A 26,394-nucleotide genomic window follows, 5' to 3' on the forward strand; every position below is an offset into this window, starting at 1 on the left:
ATCTCTATCTTCGGAAGCTCATGAAGGTCCGCGTCATGAGGCACGGAAAAAGAACATGATGGGAATGGTATGTCCTGGGGCTGGAACATATAGCGGGACGGCGGAAAACACAGAAACCTCAAGCGCCTTCTGAGGAGATTGACAGTTCAGACGATATGTTGGTTTCATGCATTCATACTGCTTGCAAGCTTTTTCTTGGGGTTGTTTCAGCCGGTTAATAGAGTGTTTTTTTTGAACGTCTGAACTGTATTAACAGAAAGCATTAAATAAAAGTAAAGGAGGAGGTTCTTTTTGTAACCCTTTTCGGGACCTGTTTGTTTTCCGGGATTTGTTTTCCACTATCATGACCTACACAGTGCCTGGACTCCAGTCACTCATATGAAAAATATCTCTATTGGGATCGGATCACTGCTGAACGCGATCGACATCGATAATACCATTCCTTGGCAAACTTCACTTCTGAGTCAGTTGCAAGAAGTACATTGGATTCCCGCACACCCAAGAACCGCTCACCCTTCCTCCTCTCCTTGACAAACGGGGGCAAAAGGAGCATTTGGGGGATATGGGTCACTGCCACCCCCGTGCCAAGATCAACCGAGAGCCCAGAACCTCCAAACATTTCTTTGGATGAAATGAGCTTTTAGTTGATTTGGGACGTCGGTGGAAATGGGCATTTGGAGGGTACGAGGCCTAACCACACCACTAGAGGGCGCTACAAGCGACGCTTCACCACTGGGGGCCGCTGCTGTCGCGTTCCATGGATGACGTCATTGCTCCTTCGGGGAGCATGGTGAGAAATAGCGTGAGGCATGGGATGGCGATGCGATATAGAGCGCCCTTGTACAAGGCTGTGGGGGCGCTGCGAGCGATAGGACAGCCACTCTCGGCGGCGGCTCTCCACAGCGTTGTTATGGCCTCGTGACCACGATACGCGGCGTCGGCGGGTAAGGGTTTTGGGTCCAGCGTTGTGTACCAGTCTTCGAGCGAGCTTATATTAATCTCACTCCGTTTATTGCTCAACTGATGGTTGTTGTTTGAGAGCTCAGTTGCTATGCTGTGAGATTGATGTGTACGGCAAGCATACGGCATACGAGAAAATAAGTAAATTAATATAAACAAAAGGACGTGCGTGATAAATTACGCCACATTATTATTCCCGTGTTGCTACACTTTACATTATAAACGCACTTTCGCGAACCAGTCCATTCACAAACAACCGTGTGCATCCCGTCGTGTATATATTAGACTTAGATACTTTCCTTTTAATTGCCTAATAACGCTTTTGCGACTCGAGCGCGTATATTCGAAGGCCCCAGACTTGCGCAATATTATTTTGGTGATGGTGCATATGTTGACAAGAGTGGAGGAAAGTTGTTCCTATTTGCTTTATATATTTATTCACTTCATTATATCATTCTCACATACTAGTTTAAATTTAATTAGCGGTTAGTAATACTGTAGTATAAGCAATTTAGGACACTACAGCGCTGTAAGATATATTTGTAAGCACCATGTGGTTGCAGAATCACTGGGTGGATATCAGTAAAATTTTAGTGCCTTCCTTTCTGTTGTGGTCATTGTCACCAATAGGGATTCAGTTAAAGGGACCATGAAAAGGCGCACCCTAAAAAATGTGTTATTAGTGCATAACTGCCCTAGAGAAACAGCTCTATCCGAAACGCACACAGTTTTAGCGCAAATAAATCGCACGCGGCCAGGATTTTCCTGAAAAAGTGGCTGCGACCAGGCGCCCGACACACCCCCACGAAGGGGCTCTAACGTCACGAGAGACATGTCCTCCAACCTATCAGAGAAGGCCGAGGCGCTGACTGAGTGACTGTGTTGTGAAACATATCTTCCTCCGGCATTATTTTTGTTTGTATATTTGTAATGTATGTATGTAATGTATATATTGTTTGTATATATTTGTTTCATTCTTTAAAAAGTGTTACATGTAGATCTCAGAGCAGTACACTGTAATGTCCATGCAGGAAATACCGATACATGGTGTATAGGCTATTTACAAGATGGCTTTGGCAGCGCTTGGGCAAGGACAACACAGTTGTTTTACCAGCATGTGTTGTGAACAAGATACGGTGTACTTTCCAGTCGTCAACACACACTGGGTTCAAGTATCCTGCACTATAGGAGTATTGTACTATCTGTACCTCACTGTATACTGAAATAAAGTGTTCTACTTTATAGTGCTTATTGTACAAGGTGACTAAAACATAAGGGAGGACAGAAGCGAAATGGGCATGCATTGTATTCCGCACTGTATGCGCCAAATGTGTACAGCTAATCAGACTGAAGCAAACCAGGTTTTTTTTTTGTTTTTTTTTTTTTTTGATTACCGTTGTAGAGCACTCAAAGCACAGTGTTTCGAAAAGCTGTGCTGCTTGAATTGATGCAGTTTATTGCATTATTGTAACTCTGATTTTGTTATCAATAAGGGTAGCAAAAATTTAAAAGGAAATGTGCAGACCACAAGGTCAGCTTGGAAAGCAGTGCAATATATACATATATTTTTCCTTTGAGGCAGAGTACTGTACACAACAGAAACTATCCATATACAGTGGCACAGCTACTGGGACCAAAGGGAGGCAGTTGCCGCTGCAGGTAGGTCTGTTGAGGAGGCAAAAGCCCCACACCGTGAATGCGACAACGTATCCCTATTCTCCATACCTCTTCCTGATAATGGCATTGGCACGTAAAAAGAAAAGGAGCATAGGAGCAGTACTGACTATGCATAACGATTCAGGTGCCAATAGAAGTAACATATGGCAAGAGACATTTGCACAAACTGCAAGTGGAATTCGGAGGCTAAGTATGCCCGACAAGCACCTCAATATTTTGATATAATCAGTAAATCTCGATATACCAGGGTCGGTCAAAGCTGACCGAGAGTTATGTACGTAAAAAATCATATAAAATTTACTGAACCAAATTCTGATAATTTCTCAAAGTATTCCCCACAGGCATCCACGCACTTCCACCGTTGCTGTAGGAGCTCCCCAATTCCCCTGGTTTGGTTCAGCGGTCATCACTTTTTTGTTTTTTCCGTGCAAAGGTATCGGCCAACCTTGAAGGACGATTGTATATACCCATTGATACTGAATACCCTATCTTACAGATATTTTGTCGATTTTATGAGTTTCATTTGTACTTTGTATTGCACGTTGATAGTTATTATTGGGGGGTGGGGGCATGGTGGAACCTCGCCGACAAGCGGCCAGGTTATGCTACTGTCCACATACAAAATCCTGGACTAGCCGCCATTGTCGTGAACTGAAGTGTTCTTCAGGGCTTCAAACCACCCATCTGTTCCTCAAACATGTTCAGTACTGCTAGCGTTGGAAACAGTGAGAAGCCTGTGGGAAGCTTTTGAGAATCGAGACCGGTGGCGCTCGATCAAGGATGTTTTAGGGACCCTCTCGTACGCGTGGCACATCGGACTGGGGACAACACAGTTGGTCGCGTTGAAGGCCTCCCTGAATGATGGCCACTTCTTACACAATTCTGCTGCCTCTGTGAGATGGTCAGACACGTACCCTGCAAAGATGAGCGCTTTAGAGGTCTCTTCTGTCACAATCAGGAGAATCGTGTGCTTCTTTCGGTTTTCTTACGGTACGTTGGCTTCTCTTTGAGAGGGCACACTGTAAATGTCCCCTTCTTGGCCCTAGGTGATTTCACTTTAAACATTGGCTGGCCGTCTTTTGTGGTAGCTTGAGGTCTACTAGCATTTTCATTGAAATGTAGCACTGCCAAGTATGTCCTGAGAAATTGCAGAGTAATAATGAGCACAGAACATCTTTGCACCTAACAATGTTGGCGTTGCTCTTACCTTGCACGCATGCAAAGTGGCGTGAACGAGACGGATTTAGGAGCAAACCCAATTCGCACACTGTGGAACGATTCTAGAGAGTACGTCTGCAACCCAGGGGCGAGATGACACAAATCCTTCACAAGGTTCTCGGCTTGGGTGATGCTCTTGAATTTCTTGTGTGCAGCTTAATCTGGAATGTGGTGAAGCTATTACTGCACAAAGCCGTATTGTACTGGCCTCACATTCCAGGTACTAGTATTGCACGTTGTCCACCTCTAGTTCAACCTCGTGTCCGACGAAAATCTCCGCAGCAGATTGTACGAATAGATCGATAAACGAAACACTGAGGCGATCATTGTGGCACTTGAGTTAGAAACAGGTTCTACACCACGAGTAGAGCCTGTTTCTTGCTCAAGTACCACAATGATTGCATCAGTTTTCCATTTATTGATGTATTCGTACAATGGGCTGCGGAGATTTTCATCGGACACGCGGTAGATGTACGTAATCACGTTCTCACCAGGGGCCCTATCCTGGTCAAAGTAATCGACCTCGATTACTGTCATTGGTGGACAATCTAAAAAGGCGTGAATATTAAAAGTGGTTGACACCTTTTATCAACCAATGACACAACGTATTATCTTAGGATGCAACCCGCCTTATCGATGTTTCCTCCTGAGAACCCGAAGGCCACACCTGTGACCTGCCCGCCTTGCCTTGTTGCTTCGGTTGTTTGGTGTCGGAAACAGAAAGCTCTTCTGGCGTAAAGCTGAATTTCGTGGGAAATGTGCGCAAAAGCACGCTCGTAATTTCCTTTTTTCATTTTGTTCGTGACGTACAGATGTGCAAGGCACCAATGTATCTGTAACACCGTGACTGTACTTGACGTTTATAATAGCGGTATGTGGCCGTGAGATGGCGCCGGTGGCCCACGGCGCCATCAGAGCCTACGGCAGGCGACAAAACAAACCCACAAAGGATCGAACGGGCAGTGTGGCTCGAAGCGTAAACGCGACTATAAGAAATCGGTTTCTGCTTTAAATCATGAGCTTCAGCTTATTTTCTCAATTTTTGTGTGTGTTCGAGTGCTGCACGCGATGACGTTATGGAAGTCGTCTTTCAAATGCTTCCTTCGTGAGTTGTGAGGGTAATAACGGTACTGAAATGATCATTGATACTCTACTCCACAAGCAGTGAATTTTGTTCGATGAGTATTTTGCGTGCACACTTCTAGGAAGAACATCGATTGCCCGACGCTTCGAAAAGCGCTCCAGTCTCACACATACGAACGGCGATTGGCGCAGAGAAATTGTGACGGTGAAGCGCGTTGTGCATCGATACTTTCTGCATTTTAAACCATTAAACGAAAAAAGATATGAACTTTTTGTTGCCACGAGCACATACACACTTCATACAACATCATATAAAAGTATGCATGCGGACGCATCACTAAAGTCGCGCCGCCCAAAGTAATCGACCCTTTTCGCTAGATCACTTTTAAGCTTCGAAACTAATCTCTTACGTCATGATTACGTCAAAATGACGTAGGGCCACGGTCCTCATTAGCATGAAGCCATGAGCTAGGGAATGCTAGGGAGAAATGCAGGGACAACTAAGACGGCTATATTCAGTTATAGAGGCTAGACTCTACACTGGGGCACCACTTTCCAGTAGCATTTCACGGCAGCACATAGTCGAAACGCCGCCGTCCTTTTTGGCCGTCGAAGCTATAGAAACCGACCGAACCACTTTCTCTCTAGTGTTCACTAGCGTTTCATTTTACGAGTACGAAACCGAAACTGGAAATGTAGTTCATTTGAGAACGTGGTTGTGGTTGTCGTACTTTCGTTGCATTGCTGTTCGCTATCGGACGAAGAGAATGATTTGTGTACTACGAGAAACCGTGTGGCTATTGTTAGAATGCAGAAGCTCAGTATTTTATTTCATACGAAGGCCCTTGGCGATGAAACTCGCCATTCATGATCTTAAAAATAAATTTGCTCTTTCTCCAAGACGCCATCGGCCATCTCTGAGCAAGTTCTCACACCACCGTAATGACATTGAACTGTAGCGATTGGCTGTATGAATGCCAAATGAATACAGTCAACAACTGCGCAGTTGTTGCATTGGTTATAGCGCATATTAGTCGTATTATGAAATAGTACAGCTTATTGGTGTTGTATGGGTGCATTCCAACGTAGGCAAGGACGTAGCCGGATACCGCATTCGTACCACAAGGTTTACTAACTCGCTATCCGCTGTTTCTTGCGAAGAGGACATACATGTTCGTTGACCAATTACGTGTGACAGAAGTTTGTGAGCCGTTTGTTTGACTCCAAGTAGGTGCGTCTAAATGGTGCTTCTCCAGCGTTGAACTGCGATTTTCTTTTCCGTTACGCGTTACGGTAATGGTGGAACCCAGTCTTCACCGATCATGAGGAGGTGCGCCTGCAAGGCGGTTGACTCTGTTTAATTGCCACTGTTCAAGAATGGATTTGGGGTTGGGGTTGGGGGTGGGGTTGGGGGTGGGGGTGGGGGCGGGGGGAGCCAAGGGGTCGTAAGCCCCCTAGATATGTGCTCTTGTAAAATTTTGCAAATGTGGTTGTTATGTCACATTCTTGCACGGAACACCATGCCACAAAAAAATAAAGTATGTCAACAAAGTATACAGTTGGTTTCGCATGTAAAATATTTAAAACAGTGACATATTGGTACAGAGCCCTATGTACTCATGCACGTCCGCCCCTGATGGCAACTGCGCGTGTACATTGCAATATATGAGCATCGGTTGCGTTATACGCCATGCATAGTTCGCGGTCCGGACGTAAACTCAGCGTCGAAACGCGCATGTCCACCCACATGTTGCACCCAAGTCGTGCAGGCGACGTGTGCTTATCAATCGGACTGTCAGCGCGCAGATACAGGTGCACGTTGGAAAGGAAAAAGGTAAGTAATATGTGAAGGTGGCTGGAGGAGTCGGGAAAAATATCGGCAACGTAATTCCTTGGTTCGTGGCGATAACGGGGTTGCTTTATCTTTGGGGCGTATCCCGAACATCGTGTGCTAGTATCGTGTGCCAGTGCTGAAACGCGGCCCTCTACATCACTTTTCTGCTGCTCCCCGAACATTTGAATTCTGCTCTGCGCTCCATTCTTTAGTGATTTTCTCTACCTTGTGCCGTCCGAGTTTTATTTGTGTTGTGTGTGTGACTTTTTCGACGTGTATATTGAGTGAAACTAGTTTAATTGTGCATTTCCACTTTTTATATCTTTTTATTGTATTCTGTCTTTGTATTTTTTTTTTTCTCTTTCTCTATTTGCAATGAAATACGCGTTTCCGGGAGTTCTGCTGGAGCACGACGCTGAACGGACATTCCGGGAGCGCGCGGATGCTTTCGAGGAAAGTGACCAAGTTTTCCTCAACAAATATAGGCTGACGAAGGAACTCGTCCGCTGGCTCTGCCACCAGCTTAGGCCCGCGTTGCAACCTAGAAGGGCGACAAGGAGGACCTTGACAGTTGCGGAGGAGATATTTATTGCCCTTCGCTTTTATGCCACGGGCAGCTTTCAGGGGATGGTTGCTACTGACCGCGAGCTGTCCGTCTCTCAGAGCACAGTCAGCAGGGTGCTCTTTAGAGTGACGAATGCCATCGTGCTTCGCCTAGCACCGCTGTGGATTAAATTCCCCCTAAGCTCTGCAGAGGTGCACGCGGCAATGGCTGGTTTCCAGAGGAAGTCGAAGTTGCCCGGCGTAATTGGTGAGTGCTTCGTAAAGTTTATTAATGGGTTATGGGGGATCTCTCAATAAATGTACCCATGTAACATATCGATTAACAGAGCACACAATTTGCTACGCAGGCTGCATCGACGGCACACTCGTCTGCGTCACTGCTCCCTCCGAAAGCAGTGGGCAGTATCAGAAGAGCGCGTTCTTCTGCACAAGGCAGTACTTTGCACTGAACGCGATGGTCGTAACTATTCATCCCCTACCTCCTTTGCAATGAAGTGTTTGCACGTTTTAAGCAGCTTCTTGAGTCTAAGTAGAAGACCCATTGTTATGTGATGCTGTTTCACCTACAAAATATGGCTCTCGTGTGATATTACCTGATTACGTGCGGCAGTGGAAGATGTTTCACACGCAGTGTCATCATGTGTTTTAGGTGTGTGATTCGTCGATGACAATGACCTCTCTAGACTGCTGCTTCTCCGGGGGGACGCACGATGCCTACGTTTGCGGCACAGCGAGCTGCGAGAGGAGCTCCGCAGCACGCATTCATCTAACGTGCGCAAGTATCTGTTGGGTAGGCTCTACTGGAAGTACGATGGGACCGGAACATGATATTCATCATTTTGCTTAGGTGACAGCAGTTATCCCTTGGAGCCCTGGCTCTTGACTCCTTTGCCAGGCGAACAGGAGTCGTCGACACCGGAAGCGCGGTACAGCAGTCGACACCGACGTGCACGCAGCAGAGTGGAAAGGTGCATCGGCCTCCTTATGGCTAGGTTCCGGTGTCTGCAGCGCTACAGGGGTCTACACTATAGCCCCCATAGGGCATCTAACATTGTGGTGGCTTGCGCAGTGCTTCATAACACCTGCATGCACTGGCGCGGCGAGGCGGACACCTGCTGGACGGCGAGGCGAGCGAGGATTCCACTAGCCATCCTGTGCCCCCTCGCGAAACAGACACTTATGAGGCAGGTGCTGCGGTTCGAGCACAGTTAATTGATGACCTGTGGCGAGCCTAACCCTGTATTCACACGAGTCAGTTTTCTGCCGGCTGACGCTCAGGCGGCAGGAAACGTCACCGCTCTCTGGTACCACGTGACCGGCGCTCTTCGCCACGTCACCACTTTCTGATCTCCGGAGCGGCAGTCGGAGGCAGCCGGATATCTTGTCCTCCCGGCACAGATTCTGACGACCGACGGCGTCTGCTGCCGGCAGAAGGAGAAGGTGACGCAACGGATACCTTATCGCGCTTGCTTTTTATTTCATCAGGATTGTTCTGTATGTGTCCCATACAACGGCATTCACTGTACTATGGCAAATTCTGAATTGGAACGCCAAGGATGCTTGGCTTTACCGCGAAAGTGGTGCAATGACACACCGGCGCAGCAGCTTCGGAACAATTATGCAATATATAGATAGATACTTACAATGTAGTGTTGCATAGGAAGCTATTTCTCTACGTGAGACGAAACAGACACGGAATACAAAGCATGAATTTTATAAACGGGGATATTTCTTTTGCTGGACAGACGTTGACTACACATAACCGTTCGCTTGCATGTTTCCAATACACGTATAAAAACATAATAATTGGAAGCTACTCGTCCTACCGAAAGGAAAATAAAATTTGATTTAATTTAATTTAATTAAATATTGACTACCTGTAGTTCGACATCACAGCTTCATCGCCCGTCCATCACTTGTCGGCACGCTATCGCGCCTATATTGATGCTCAACATCGAGATACGCTTCATTAGTGGAAAATAAAACCGAACGTGACAGTGTCTATTCTCAAAATACCCCGACAGGCGTTTGGGTCGTCCACATGGAGATTTGGTTTAATGCTGTTTTACATTCCATAGCGCTTCTTCGGAATCTATTCCTTGGCCCATATCTTGTCCCGTTTCTCACGTGAATGCACCCTGAATCATCCACAAGGAGCCCAAGCGCAATAAGTTTTTTCCATCCTACGCTAGACACAGACGATATGCAAGCGCGAATACAGAAGGGATCGGAAAACTGACAGCCGCCGGGAAAATGACTCGTGTGAATGCTAGAGAACGAGCGGGCGTCTTCAGACGCGTAGTGACCTTGTTTATCTCGGATATCCTCTCACTCCTTCCCGACTTGCTGCCGGCAGAAAACTGACTCGTGTGAATACAGGGTAAGCTGCGCTGGCCGCGTCTCTGTCACTTTGTGGTTCAATGAGGTTGGTTTTCTCCTCTTGCTTTGGTCTTTTAAATTAACATGTCTCGTTCTCGCTCAGGTGGTGTTGCTTTGCCGGTGTATTTCCATGCTACTCGATCGGCCACCATAGGAACAACCTGCGTGCTTCGCCGACTACTAAGGAAGCAGGGAGTGTATTCTTGTCTGAAGTTGTCTGTGGCATACCCCGGAGAAACTGTTGACATCATAGCCGTCGTCGGGTTTCGAACACGAGACACCTCCCGTGGTCTCGGCGCGGAAGCTTAGCATGCTAAGCACGCATCGTATGCTCAGAGTCGAGAGTTAGCGCATGGCGGATATCTGCTCATTTGCCGTGTCACTCTCTTGAACACCTTGCGCGTAAATCAACGTACATAATGACTGCGAACCCTTCATTATCAAATGTTAGATGGATCGAAGCAGTATCTTTGTAACTGCGTCAGCGCGCCTCCCACCTAGGCGCTACTTGCTGGAGTCCAGCGTCATCGGGTAGTTTATTTTGCACAAGAGTATGCCTTGCACAATGGTGAGAAGCACCCGCATATTATGGGCCATGTCACCACGCTATTCCTTTCATAGTTCAGAGTTGTTGTGATCCCAGAGTCGCGTGCTCCAACCCAACCGAGGACGTTGGCAGCTCCGTGGCGAGGTACAAGTTGCCCAGCACGCAGTCTTCTGCGAGGGACGTTAAACACGGCGCTCCTTGTAGCATTAGCAGGTGGGCAAAATTAAATCACAGACGCGAGCACAGTGACGTCGCTATCATGATTACAGCTGTCCCGCGACGTAAAGTCACGAATTATCAGTTCGCAGTTATCATACGCGCGTGTCTGTGAAGTCTGCAACGGCAGGCACATGCTCAAATTGCGGTGAATAGTTGCAGGCTTTGTTGCTACGTGTCTCTCCATAATACATGTCGCTTTATTGCAAATAAAAAAAAGGGCATTTGAAAACGATGTCTCATTTCACAATATCAAGAATTCTCGATGCTTTGTAGAACATCATTACGTTACTCGTTTTAAGATTGCGAACCAAGCTAGAACAACGCACACACAGGGGAAAGAGCACTCGGACTTTAAGAAAATTTTAATGAAACAACTGAAACCCCCGAAGATCAGCCCCCACATAAGGAGTCAGCAGACAAAACAATGTAGCTACGGCTTCTATAACAAACAGGTCCTAACCTGAGAGCGACATGGAACTCTTTCTCTTGATTCTTGCCTGAATGACTTTGGTATTCCTTCTACGTGCTTTTTAATGCACTGAATTTGTCAGACAATGCCATACAACAGATATTGCGCATACGTATCACAAATATGTGTGGTAATAAGACCATACGAGCCCTACGTCTGCTTTCGGTAAAACTTTTTGGGGAACATTTGTTTCGGTCCGGCTGTACAGTTGTTTCGCGGCACAGAAATCGCTCCTGTTTGAACAAGAGAATGCACCGTACAAGACTGAGGGGCGCACTCGCGCTTCCATAAATGGGGAGCAAAACCAAAATGAACGCTATGTTTTCATCGCACAACCTGTTTACACTACAGTCTGCATACATGTCCACGAGATATATACACAGCCGAAAAGAAACGAAAGACAGATACGGAGTTAACGGGAAGCAGCAACTGAGAAATTTATTTACAATTCAGTATATACAAATACATGGTGTCTCAACCAACATCACCTACAGAAGGCATGCCCATTGCCTCCTCTCCCTCCTTTGCTACGTGGACATACAAAGTCTGAAATCGTCTGATTGTGAATCGGTGTTCTGCGAAATCAACAACTCGCCAAATGATCGCAGCCAATTTGAAACCCGTAGGCCTGAATCTGCAGACAAAGAGTGCAACACCGTTTCGAGAAAAGCAGTCTTGCGGAAAATATGGGACCATATTGTGCTTCATTTTGAAGTGTTCCATATGTACAATGTATACTACACAATATATGCACTACGCTTACAAGTTGATCGTGCGCTCCTAGCCGAGGACGGCCGTTTCGTCCTACTTGGGACTCATCAGCCCGGCGCAGGGAAGTAACACAATCTTGGGTTGGGTCTTGAGAGTATGCTCTGCGGCTGCACGTGGCTGTGCCTATGTTTACCAGTTGATCGTGCACTCCCAGCCGAGGACGGCCGTCTCGTCCTACTTGGGACTCTTGAGGTCGGCACTATATACACTATATACATTACATACACTATATACATTACATACACTATATACACGCCTCCGCGCCGTGATGCGTAATTATGGTCCCTGACGTGGCGTCGCTTCCCTAGCCAGGGCAGCCAGGAAGGCCCGGAACATAGTTTCGTTCTTTAACCACGTGACGCAGTGTTAGAGGATACCCAAGACACGTCATAAGGTATGTGATGCAAATGATTACCCGTTGCACGTGAGCCTCTTGCTGGCGTACAGAGGCGGTGATAGCCGCCGCGACGTTGTCCAGGCCCGCCGCTACCCTCTCCATAACCTGCGTATGCTACGCGACCGCAGCCATTAATTAATTCACCAATCCGGGCACACACACACAAACACACACACACACACACATCATTACGCATGCGATGCAAATGATTACCTGCTGCTGATGGACCTCCTGTTGGCGTAAGGAGGCAGTAACTGCCGCCCCAATGCCGTCGAGGACCTCTAGGACACGGTCCATTGTGCGGGTGTGCTGCGCGGCCCCAGCCATCAACTCGTCAATGCGAGCGTGCAGTCGACTAGGCTGAGGACGCGGTGGGCTGTCAGGGGAGGCTGCGAAAAGAATAGCCCACGTTAAAAAATGTCCTACATCATTCAGTAGAATGTGTGTGTTTGTTTCCTATAGTGAGAACAAAAAGGACGTGGAAGATCCTCAAAATACTGTCACCTGTCGAGCTATGTCGGGGAGGTTCCACTGATGGAAGGGACCAGTCCTCCTCGTCCGACTCGACATCCTCCACATCATCCAGATGTACGGCAGAGGCACTGGGCGCCGACGAAGATGACGTGCTCGGACGCGGCTCCGACGACGGACGTGGCGCTGAGGACGTGCTGGGCTGCGCTGGGTCAGGCTCGGGACGCCTGCACTGGTTGCGGCAACACATGTCATTACAAAAAAATATCGCGTCGACGAAAACCATCAAATACACACCGCTACAAAACTACACTTACGATGCCGCTGGAGAGACGTCGGTTTGATACAAAGCTCTCCACTCTGCAAGCCCCCAGGAGCTGTAGAGCACGCGCATCAATGTCGGTGAACTCACCAACGGCGTCCTCGAACGTCTTCACGTTGCCGGTCCTGGTGCACGCAACCTTCCAAGTTGAATACTTTAACTTGATGGTGCGGCGCTTATTAAGCCACACCGTCCGCCACTGCTGCGCCGTGCGGCGGTATGACTGACCCTGGTTGAGGGTGTCAGCCAAGGCTCGCCACTCGGTCTCAAGGCCCCCACCGCCACGCGGATGCCCGGACATATCGTCCGCGGGATTTGCCAAGTGCCTGCTTGCTTCTATAGGTATGAAATAAGCGCCTCCATGCGGTCCTGAGACACTTGCAGCCCACGGACACGGGGCCTCGTGGCCGCAGCTCCAGGTGATGCGCCTTCGCTCGCCATTAGTGGAAAGGAAAATGAAACGAAGGCACAAGTTCATTGTTGCCGGCGTTGGAAACGCGCTGTTCGCCAGAGCATATAAACAGTCCTCCCGGAATTCGTTGTAAATGTGCCCTGCAATGCCCTATTATAGCTCTGTTTTGCGCAGATAAATGTACACTATTCGCGCTTAATCCCAGGCACAGAACACACTTAACATATATTTTGTGCTGGAGTACCTAAAATCTGCACAAAATGCCCCATGGGTTACAAACCATGTACAGGGTGTCCCACCGAAAAAGGACCAGGGGCTAAAAGAAACCCGGAGTGATGGACGCAAATGGAGCTAACTGTACGTGTTTGCCAGTTGTGTGGTCTATCCAAAAATATTTTTTATCGGCCCTTCTTAATTAATTAGCGATAATTAATTTCCTAACTTTTTCATTATAAAACCTACGAAGTTGTTCCAATGAGAACATCTGATATCTTCGGTCGTCTGTTACCAAAGTCGTTTCCAGAACAAAAATCCGTTCGATAGATCGTCCGCAAAAAAATTGTGAAACCACACCTTTTTTTTTCTTTATTTTGTTCATTGCGCATCTTCGAAGACGCGTATTTCCTGTATTGTATTATATATATATATATATATATGCTGCTGTCGAAACGTCGAATACCCCCTCTTAGTTTTACTAAAGTTCCCCTTTTACTCCTTGTCCTGTAGAAGCACCGTCTTCACTTCTGATCTTTATTGAATAGCTTTATTTTTCGTGGTCAACCGCATTCGTTTATTTCAACTTATCTATATATATATATATAAAGAGGGGGAAAATATATATATATATATATATATATATAATACAATGCAGAGATATTTATGACTCATATATGACTCTGGAGAGCCGTCGTTAACTCCGCTACATCACGGCCGCATCAATATTTCGCTGTATGACGAGCTAACCCCTTTCGCAAGGTTCGCCGCCGTGCTGTGTTGGCATGCGCATTTGCAGCGTCATATTATGTAGGCACATTGCAAGATCGGTGAATAAATATGTTAACAGACTGTATGTGGTAACAGAAGTGGTGTAAACCATGACAAACACGCGCTCACAAACGCGAAGTTTTACTAGCACGCGAGAAACGAAACACCATTTAAAGACTACGCACCAACGAACGTTGGAGACCATGCATTCAGTTTCGGTTTCGGGGTCGAAATGGTCATGTTTACCGGGGCGGCATGGCGGCGGCGGCGGCGAGAATGTCCAAGCAACCTTTTGGCGTGAGCGGATCATTCGCGTTTTACTATTAAAGTTGTAAGTATTTAAATTGTTGCGCTGTGCTTCATATTTGAGACATGATCCCTATTCTTTTCCGACATACAATATATTCCAATCCGGTACATAGCGCCTCCGCAAATCCCAGATTATATCCAGTTATCCACGGATGTTGCTAAGGAAAACTAGGGATAAATTTCCCTAGAAATGCCTTAAGGGCGGAGTATTTTATTGTAGCCCCACCTGGCCTCACCCAGTAGTAATCGAGGTCGATTACTTTTGACGAGGATAGGGCCCCAGGCACCAACCAAGTACGTTCATCCAGGTCACCATGCAGACAGTTTGGGTAGAGGCTCCCATGACCAGCATGCACATTCACTATGTGATTGGCCATACTGGCCCACATGTCCTTGATTAGGGTGCCATTGCCTTCCCCAACAGCCGCACACCAGTACAGGTGGTTCGTGGTGGATTCCACCCAGAGACCTAGCTCGCTGCACCCAGACTTCTTGCTTGCTGCAGCAAGTTTCTTTTTTATTCCTGCAGTGGCATTTGATCAGAATGGAGTGATGCACACAGCAGGAGACTGACAAGGTGGACACTTATGTTACCTTTCGATATATGCCATACATCAAAGTAGTGTTGGACAATGGGCTCCTGTGTCGCCATGTGCTTTTTTTGTGGCAGGGTGGCGATGTCAGGGACTTGATGATGACCCCTTAGTCCCTGATGGCTTTTAGTCCTTGGATAAGCCCCTGCTTTTCCATCAGCACGCTTGACTTGACGTCATCAGTCTGCTCACAATGAAGAACAGCATAGCCATATGTAACACACTGGAAAATTTTGTCTCAGGCCCTGTCACAGGCTTTTACCATACTATGCAAAGAATGGCCCGTACCTCCCACATTTCCAACTTGCACTTGTTCAGTGTGCAGAATTTTATTGAGCTGTGCAACGTGCAGGTTGTAGCTCATGTACTTAGAACAAAAACCGGGTGAGTCGCATCTGCCGTCCCCTGTCAAATCCACGGTTGCACCAGACAGAGCATCAAACAATTCGTTTTGGCGCAGCTTGTAAATCTGCAACACAGGGGAAAGCAAACCTGCTATTGCAACATTCACATTGTGACAGGGATTATCAATATCAAAACGGATCTTGGTCAAAATGGTAGGTATTGTACAGCTTGGGTCAAAAGTCCACAGAACACCGGCTGTTGTATTTAAATTATTCCAGCCACTCCAGCGGCCTCTGGGTAGGCATGATTGAGTAATACGACTCTTACAATAAATCAGCTCTAGCATTCCAGTCAACTAGCATTTTCCAAAGACCACCGGGATGGCTAGGAGAATGAAAATACAAAAATCATGTGCTCGGCACACTTTTCACCCAAGCTATGACAACACAGTAATGATATGTTTTGCAAAGGGCATGAGATATACATGTCAGCTCACCCTTTCAATTGCTGGAAGCAGGTACCCACGCTGATAATTGTAGATCATTTCACAAATTACTTGTATCCCCATGAGTTCGAGCATTCTCAGTGTGGATGCTATGCTAGAACCTGAGAAAGGTTGTGATTAGAGCCTGGGTTTATAAGCACTAAAAACGCGGATTTAGGCACCTAAATAAGCACTTACAGGCACCATAAATTCATATCACAAAAGCTATTGTCGTTGCGCGAATTCTTCAGTTATAAGATCAGTAGGATTTGCACTAAGACGGTAACGATTTTGTTTGTATTCCTGCATTATTAGGCCAGCAGGGTACCTATTGTTACTGTGTTATTGTTATGCACCACGTGAAAATCTTCCATGCACACCATGACAAGTACATGTGTGCTGTCCGCGTGCAGACGCATATCCAAAAGTAATCTATCCTACCGTGGGGCACGTTTGAATTTTGAATTAGCTTGCTGTTCTGTAAGTATGTAAGTGTGTGGGTACAGGCAGAAAATTCTGTCCTACGGATGTCCGTCGGATACACTTTCACGGAGATATGGATATCCGCAGAATAATGAAATTCCTCCAGCGGAGATACTACGGAGATCCACTTGGCCGGGTTTCGAACTTCCTACGAACGTGCACTTTGCGGACATAACCAGGAGATACGAACAGAAACAGGAGCTCTCTGGGATGTGGCGTGTATCTCGAGCGCGTGTTACTTTGTTATTTTTCAGAAGTCAGTATACGCTTTGTAGTAAAATATAAAGCGTGTTTCCGCCATTTTTTTAACATCTGCCACCGTCGCCGCTCGTTTCACTTTGTGTTGCTCCGCTTTGCTTCCCGTGAGGGAAAATCAGCGCGGCGTTTCAAATAAAAATAAATAAAAAGAAAAAAAGAAAAGAAAGAAGAAACAGCAACAAGCGCTCGGGCCCCTCAACCGAAATGCTTTGGAAATGAAGTTGCATTCACTTCCAAACAGGGAACAGACACTGTACATTAGTGTTCTCGCGAGCTTCTACACATTCGAGAGCCCTATTCGCCTGTGAGTCGAAATGAAGGGTGAGCTGTCTAGGTTTAATTTGATTGCGTGAACAAACAACGGCGAAATGAGAAATTGTTTGGCGTATTAAGTCGGCGTAGAGGTAATGTCTCTGTTTCTTACTCATGTAGCTTGAGAAAGTGAGTTGGTTCATGGAAAGCCGAGTTTCTGCAGTGCTACATCGTCCCGCGGTTCTCTCTCTTCACATACATGATCCGTACAGCATCCCATCACGGAGCTGATTCGGACAATCCGTGAAACGGCCGCAACAGGACCTACTGCGGATATACGGCTACGGATATCCTTCCACAAATATCCGAGGAGAGTCCCACGGAGGTCAGTTTTCGGATATGGACATTGGGATCTATTTCGGACGTCCGTAGGAGATGGTGTTCTGTCTGATGGATCATGATTATTTATTTGATCGAATGGCGGGGTAAAAATTCTCACGAATTAAATATTTAAACAATTTGTTACAGTTGTCCATTGTGTAGGAGACTCGTCAGAACTATTGGGGGGGGGGGATGGCATCGAACACTGTAGTTCTGAGATCGTCTCAAAACTTTGAGCACAGGGTCCTGATCATCCTGAAAATGTACCGTTCACAACTTTATGTTCATGCAAGGACGCGTTTCTATGAGGTTTCTGCACAAAGGGCAAAATAATATTTTTTGCCTGCATAATACCACTTTGTCCTTCCCTTGGCGGGGTGGGGTGGCTGAAAAAGAATATCTGTTTGTTGGCGGGCCAGTTAACTTCGACGCGGTATCTTTTACATTATTCAAACAAATGACAGAAGACTACGTCACGTGACTATCATCATGTGTAAAGAAGTAACTTCATCAAGTTTACGAAAGTTGAACGATCCTCTCTCAGACGAAACGTGAAAAAATTAGGCCCCAGTTGGAATGCTGGACTAACTTGCCTGAAACATCGTTACAAAATGATAAGAAAGCAAAGCTTTAAGCAAAGAGGCGTTTTGAGGCACTAAACTGCAAAATAGGTGCTAACATAAAAGTACAAACAAAATCTTCAGTGTCTATTTGTGATTAGAGAGAAAACTAACTAACCGGAGAAAAGGATTGCAGCAGTAAGAAGAAGGTTTCCCGCAGGCTCGCCAGACAAAACTGGCTGAGACTGCCACGTGGTGAAGTGGCCTCTAGCACATTCGGTCTCCACACTGAGAAGTGTTCCCATCATTCTACAGGTTGGGGGTCTTGCATGGCGAATAGCACTCCTTGCACACAGTGAACAACTCCATAAGTTGCTCATGGAACACAATGTACTTCTTTTCTTCTGCCGGACGTTGTCCACCCATGTCATCAGTTTGCCTAGAACATAACTTGTGTTTAGCATATGTCCATGACATACTGCTTGTGGTACCTTATGAAACTCTCATCTAATGTAGGAGAGTAGTCTTCATCATTCATATTGTCTCCAACAGTACTGATGCTGCTGTGGAGTTCACTGTCATAGTCCTCCTCGTGCTGTGGACTTGAACAAAATATTCGGGATGGTATCCTCGGATATGGCTCATCTGTGCCAACTGCGGGTTCCTGCTCTAGCTCCACTGCAGATGGGCCCTCTGTCTGTGTGCTGCTGTCGCTTGTAATTTTCCTGAAGCTTTCCATAGCACAATGTGTAGCTGCAGGAGTAGGCAACATATATAGGCATCTGTAACTGGTGTATCACTACTGTACAATTGGAAACATATTAGTTATAGAAAGGAGGGAGAAGGTGCAGGCAAGCTTGTATAGACTCATGATATGGGACCGACAGACTGAGATTTTGTTGCCCGCCCTTTGTGTTCCATGTCGTTTGGTCCCATATCATGAGAATATTATTTATAATGACTTACATGTAGAACACTGTTGTGGCCGAGTCTGCACGCCCACGGTTGACACCTTTGGTTTTTTCTGAGCCTCTTCATTGAGCATCAGCACCTGCTCACACTGTGTGCCGCTGTCACGTGCATGTGAGCTGCTCTGATGGGGTGTAGCCAGCTTGGCCTCAAGAATTACTGATGCAGCAGTGCATCCTGACTGGAAAATTAAAATTAATTTTCACATTAAAAAGTGTGGTAAGGCATTCACGAGCGAGATTAATTTCTTGTTTTAACATTTCTAGAGGTATGCGCGGACAAAGTTTCCAGTATCCGCTTCCGGCATCCGCACCCATTATCGGGAAGCATCCCCGACTTGCTAGGACTGGGTATTCTGAGGAGGCGCGGATGCCTACGGCATGCGAGAAGTGCTTGCGATCTTGCCGTGTATCCGCATGTAAGGATTCACGGATTTGCACGCGCGCACACCTCTCACCATTTACTCTACAGGGTCCCCGTTGTGTACACACAGTATACTCACGTTGGATCTGCTGCGTTTCGCCGTTGGCACACCGTTGTAATGAAGATACTGCGTTGGCACAGCCTCCTCCCGTAGGCGCGCGTACCGCTTCTCGTAACACTGACAAATTGCGATCGTATGCTTCAGGAAGAAAGCGTCTTGAGCAAACAAACAGCGCCCGCTCCCCGATATCGTCCTTCAATCCAAGTGCCTTCAGCCACAAACTTCTGACAGGCTGTGCGGTTGGTAGTTTGTGCAGGTTGAAGTCACATCCTCGCGTCCGCTTCCTCCCACAGTGCTGGACCGCACACGAGCTTGGCATGTCGTATGCCGTGAGAAGACAGAGCTCTTCGATGATCTAGTCAGCGCAACAGTGCCGAAGGCGAACAGAATGCAGGTGACACAAGGTGAAACGACGGAGAATTGAAACTAGTACGATGCGCACGCTACTTTTGGATGACACAAAAGCGGCACCGTTTCTATGGGAGCACGGCTCACAGGCGACATCTCCTGGAGATTTGCATGTCATCATTTAAGCGTGCTTTACACTGCACTCGATAAAAAGAAAGTTTCATTGAAAAGTTAGTCAATTCTCTTCAGAACTATTCGTGTGCTACACAGTTGTCAATTATAAGGTTGTCCGCCAATGGGGAGTTCTGGCTGTCATGACATCACGCGCCGTTTCCACCTTGCGCCGAAGAGCGGCCGTGTCGCATGAGTCGCCGTTTGCGCTCGTTTTCTCTTTTAGATATCTCGACTAATTTTCTTAGCATTGGGATCATTTTACGCATAGCACATGTATTGACACGCAAGAACTCACTTATAACGCTTGCAGATGTGTTCAGCATCTTTTCGTGGTCCCTTTAAGCGTTGTGGCAATTCCAATGTAAACAGTCATCTGCTATATTGGAAAGTGAGTGATTATAGTAAAAAAAAAGTCTCAATAAACGTGATACCATCTACAATACCATCTGTGATTCCTAAATGTCAGTATGACAAGGTGTGAAGAAATGTTAACATAGTGCATGTTATCCAAAGCAAGTTCTTCCACATCCCCCCAGGTACACACACTCAGAAAAAAAACGGGTCTTGGGTTTGCCTCTGGTAACATAATTTAACTACACAAACGCAGATATGTGTAATCAAACACATTTGCAAGGAAAGCATGACGATTATTGCAGTTGCAACAGTCATGTCAGTAGGTCATGCACACCTTGGTATTTTCGAAATTTCTCAAACATAAGGCAGATGTCACGTAAACAAGTTGCAAACCGCTGTTCCACGTTGCACATTTGTCATGTTCATCTAGGTATTTTTGAAATTTCTTAAACATCTCCACATCTTTTATATTCAACGTGCTGGACAACTAGTGTGCAACGCCAGATATCGTGTCTAGATCTGATCTGAGCCAGTATGGGGTCATGGACACACCGGTGTAACATGAGCAACAATAAGGCAGATGACATGTCGACAAGTTGCAGACCGCTGTTCCATCTTGCACATTTGTCATGCTCATCTACCACTGCTGCACACATATTTACGCAGGAAGAAATTCACTGTACACAGAATAAACAACCACACTGAAACAATGTTCATATGATCGATGTTCACGATGTTCATATGACGATGACATTCAACGACGTTCATATGATGTTGTAATTTTGGGACGTCTGCGAGGTATTTAGGATCATACCATGGATGTCCGCTGGACGTACGGACAACACTGTGATATTCACGACCTATTCTGGACATCCCTGGGATATTAGTGGTTTGCTGGGTCCCTCTGTGGGGGCCAACAGCAACGTCCGTCGACCACAATTAAGTTGCTCGGAACTACAGCAACCATATTTTCCTCCTCCGGGAATTTGACAATGAGAACGGTACCGCAGTCTGCTACAATACAGTGAATCTTTAGTGTGATGTGTAGAATAAGAAACGTGATTTCACGAGAATGAGGACACCAGATGCCCATTGTACACATATGTGCACTCAGAAGTCAAACTACCAATATATACAAGTATGTGCTTCAGGAGCTTCTTCGGCTGCTGAAGCGTATGTGACAAGGGGAAAACAACGTAACTGTTTTTGTACGGAAATTTGATGCACTTCGAATGGGCAGCAGAAAGTGGGCATATCGTGACGCGTGAACGCTTTGACACCACGTGAACACCAATCACTGAAGGACTCCAAGGGTGCACATAGAAATCCTCGATTTTTCTTAATTTTTTTCCCCACAACACACAGTTCACGTGTTGCGGTACTGTGGGCCACACCACTAACTTCCATAAACCTGCAAACTTGCAATATGCAGTTGCTGTCTCTATCATTTGTCTGCAAGTGGAAACGTCATGGAACAATAATCTTCCTCTAAAATGGAGGAATGCATTGAGTAGGTAGAAGGTTGCTTTGAGCTTCATGTGAGACAGTTGGCTCATCTTAGTTACGAGGAGCCTGCAGACATATAGACCGCTCCTCAAAGATGCGGTTGTGCAGCTGCTCGAGTAGCTTTTCCGGCTTCGGCAGGTACCGTTTCAGTGTGCTCATAAAACTTTCAAACCGAAATGCACTCCGTACGTCCACTCGATCATGTTCGCAGGCATCTGATCTTCAGTGAAGTAGACCATGCACATTGCGTGTTACTGACTGCGCGCCATAAACTTTCGCATATTCGCGGACAAACTTGTGCAGCAGAGTCTCTGCGAATCAGCATGATGCCGTAATAGGTGGGGACTGACTAAAATCGAAATTGCGACATGCAGCTGAAGAAAACGGCGGTACATGTCACAGGGCAGAGCAGAAGCTGCTGTCGTCCGGTGTAAAACACAAACATGCGAAACTCAGTCGCCTTCCATCTGTCTACTTCGGACAATGATCTGGGCTTCCTACTCAAGTCAGCAGGTACAAAGGGTTCTAATGAAACGTGGTTCACAGATACCATTTCTCGTACGGAGGGACCAAGGCGGTGATTTTTTGCTCCCTTAAACCGAGTACACACAGCAACTTCTTTTGGACACCGAGTCACAACAGTTGCACATAATCACGTGCTTTATGATGTGAATTGGAAGCTTTTCAAAGACAGAAGTCCCCAAATGACTCATCTTGGTCCCTCCTACGAAATGACTCATATGTGCGCTCAGCTCCTTCCATTTGAGGGACGCAGACTCTATATCCCTGACGCACTCCTGTTCCTTGACACATTCCGTACAGCTGTAGTACCCCGGGTGTCCCTTAACAGCAATCACGTACGATTTCGCTAGGGCGTCGCACACGATTGCTGATACTTGAACATTAATATGCTTTCCTCGGACCTCTAAGGTAGTTTCAATAACATCTAACAGCTCGGTGACAAAATCCTCCAAAAAGGTATGACAGCTGACCACTGACAGCTTTTGAACAGCCATAATAAACTCCAATTGGAAAAGGTGGGACCGAACCGCCACAGCTTACAGCGCTGCAGAGTGTCGGCCAAAACTGGTCTTTTTGTGCCTTTGTTTAAGTGGAGACCATCAATGGTCAAATTGAGTTTAACAATGCTTCGCGCACTGGAAGCGGCTCTAAGTGTGTATTCTAGACAGGTCTCCAATCCAAAATGGCAGTACTGGCCATCACGCATTGTCCTGATGCGCTTGGTTGTCTTGCGCGTCCCCAATAATGTTCGTGCGCAGCTCGGCAGGTCGGCGTGACTGGATTCGGTTTTCACTATCTTAAGTATTCCAGTTAAATGCTTGTGGTTTACGTCTCAAAGAGCCCATACCTTAATCTGATCTGCAAGTGTTGCAGTCGCGTTCGCTGGTTTCCCGAATCTGTTGGGGAAATTTACAGGACTGCCCGACGACGGCCGATATCGCAGCGAATGAAGAAATGGCAGGGACTTCGTCAAATGGCACTTCATGCGCACAACAAATTACAGAGCGGCTGTCGTGACTGTTGCCTACGGACAGGTCCCCTTGACTGTGGTATTGTAATGGTGAGCGGCCATGCGCTCATGCTCCACGGACAACGTTCTGGGAGTAGGATCACTCTGCAACGGACAATCGCCACGATCTCAAATCTTAGAGGACAACAATTCCAAACTTCACTGAGCATGCTTGCTTCAGTGTCTCTAGAACGTTACCCTTGGAAGCTGTGGCATGTTTAGCAATGTGATAACATGATTGAGGACTTGTGAGACGTTCATCAAATAGGTGCCTTCTTACTTGGCTCATCCATTCTTGCACACAACACCAGGGCCACACTAAAAGTGGAGGATGAGGCACACTCACGAGCGTCTAGCAATATGGCGAAAGGGTGCTCCTTGTTTTCCCGCCTTTTGCAATGCGCTTGGATACGACTGCGGAGATCACATGACCGATTAGCGCGAGCAACGAATTAAAAGGTGAAAAGTAGTCGTCGTACAATTTTCTGCATGGGCAATATGTACTTCCCGTAGGAATTACACTAGGAATTCAAAATCTATCGCAATGAACCACTTCGTTTACCGTTCGCCACGGAAGCAAAGCCAAGTCTTCAAAATGGCGGTGTTGCTTGCGCAGCAGCTTTCAAACATGTGTGCATGGAAGGAATGTTATTGAAGGAATTTATCTGGTGTTACGTGGTCAAAATAATGATTGCCATGTATTTTCATGGGAAGTACACTTTGTGCAACATGCTTTCTTCTTTGAGGTTTGCTGGGACACATTAAATTAGTACGTTGTTCAGGTGTCATCTATTCGTGTTGGTTTTCGCGATAATTTATTTGCGTGTGCATCAGTTCATCATGATTGACCGAAGTGTAGCCGCGACGTATGTGATCGAAAATTAAAATGTGCACGATTGTATGTCAAAATATTCCTCTGATCCCACGGATGTCCACTCTGTGACAGCCACCGGACGCACGGCAATGACAATTTGCGGAAGCTTCCGTTGGGCACACTGGGGATCTCCTCGGCATGTTCGTGCGCAGATGGGGACGAGAGGACATCGTGAGGAATGCGAGTGTTCTTGGAGTTTGAAGAATGAATGGTTACGAAATGCGGTTCCATCAAAAGGTGTTGTCAGGTAACCCTACTCACTTTCTGAGCACAAAAAGCTGCTGTAAACATCGGGGACATTAAACAAATTTTGCAGCACCTTGCATACACGCACGTACGGAAATATGCAACGTCTTTTTTTTATTAATTTTTTACAACAACTATTTTACTGACATATTTCTACATGATATAACATAGAGTTGGCAAAACAGACATAGGTCAATAACTTAAAATATTACCTTTAGGCACTTTCTTGTAAATGGGTCTTATTACTGCTGTTTTAAGACCATCAGGTATCTTACCAGTTTTCAAAATACCATTGAACAAGTGAAATAGCCAGTCTAAAAGGACATCAATGTTTCTTGAATATCACGAGATCATCATAACCAACAGCGTTATTATTTTTCATACGCTTCACTACGTGCAAAATATCTTCCCGAGTTATTTCAGGAAAATGTATTGAATTACTAATCGACATTGTGTTCACACCTGTATGATCTGATTTTATATTCTCACACAACTGATTAATAGATTCCAAATATTTCATATTAAATTCACTGGCCAAGCTAGGTACGTTCTCAGCTTGGCCAAAGTTTTTTAGAATAGTTTCATCCACGCTTAGCTTAGTGTTACGATCCATTAACTGACTGACTAAATTCCACTGTCGTGCCGGTTCCTTGGATTCCGCAAATTTATTCGAGAAATAATTTCTTTTCGCGAGCCTGACCAGGGAATTAACCTTATTTCTTAAAATCCTGAAAGCCTGTTTTTTCTGTGGATCTCTAGGCTGATTCTTGTACTCAGTCCATGCCTTTTGCCGTTCTTTTATCAACTGTTCTATTTCTTTGTTTACCCATACATTTTGTGGCTTCTCTTTTTTAACTAAAACTTTCTCCTCGGCAAGCTTGTATACATTCCTAAGCGTATCTACGATTTTGTTATATATAACAGCAGGATCCCTTAAATTCTGTATTTCAGTCCAGTTGGTGTCCCTTATCAATCTATCCACTTTTCCATTGTTCAGTGTTATTTTTTCTTCATCGTTTTTCCGACACGATACGTTGTCCTTCATAACAAGCGTAACAAAATAATGATCAGCAACTTTTTCCCTAATAACACTTCCAGTGCAATGCCTATTAGCATGCCGTACGTTAATATGATCAATACATGATGCAGTAACATTTCCATATATACTTCTTCTCCAGTAACATCCCTGATTGCGGGATGCATCGCAAACTGCGACATGGCATTCAAATATTCGTTTACAGTACTGTTGTTTTTCCTAATATCAATATTGATATCACCAACAATAAACACAGTACGTTGTCTGTTATGTTCAAGCCACTGAGAAAGCTCAAAAATGAAGTCCTGAGTGAAGGACTGTGGAGGTCTGTATATTGCAAGCACAGTTACCTATCTTCGGTCTTGTTTTAGGTCCATTAATACGCATGAAAACGCAACATGCTTTACCGTAATATTACATTTTTTATGTATCAGTACCAAAATTCCTCCACCTCTTCGATCTATTCTATTATACCAAATGAGTTCGAAATTCTCAATGCTATATATAGTCACTTCCTCATGTTCGTTTCTCGTTTCTTCTGTATTCGTTTCAGTAAGTACCAGCACATCAATCTCATTTAAGAAGTCTTTTAATAACACTATTAGTTCATACCAGTGCAATCTTATACTTCGAGCATTGGTATGTACAACAGTAATACAGGATGCTGAATCTTGATTGGCCACAATATTAGACCACCACTTTCATTCATTCATTCATAGATGAAAAGGATTGATTCAGCATTATTTAATGTTTAAAAGTTCATTTTCTGTCGCTGTCCTCAGAGCCTTAGCTCCTTCAACTTTCCTGACATAAATAACTCCTTCCTTAGTCCACACAAATTTGTATTGCAAGGTCTTCGCTCGAGCCCTTGCTTGAAAGAAAACATTTATGTTTTGCTGT

The sequence above is a fragment of the Ornithodoros turicata genome, chromosome 1 (genome assembly GCF_037126465.1).
Source record: "Ornithodoros turicata isolate Travis chromosome 1, ASM3712646v1, whole genome shotgun sequence".
NCBI lineage: Eukaryota > Metazoa > Arthropoda > Arachnida > Ixodida > Argasidae > Ornithodoros > Ornithodoros turicata.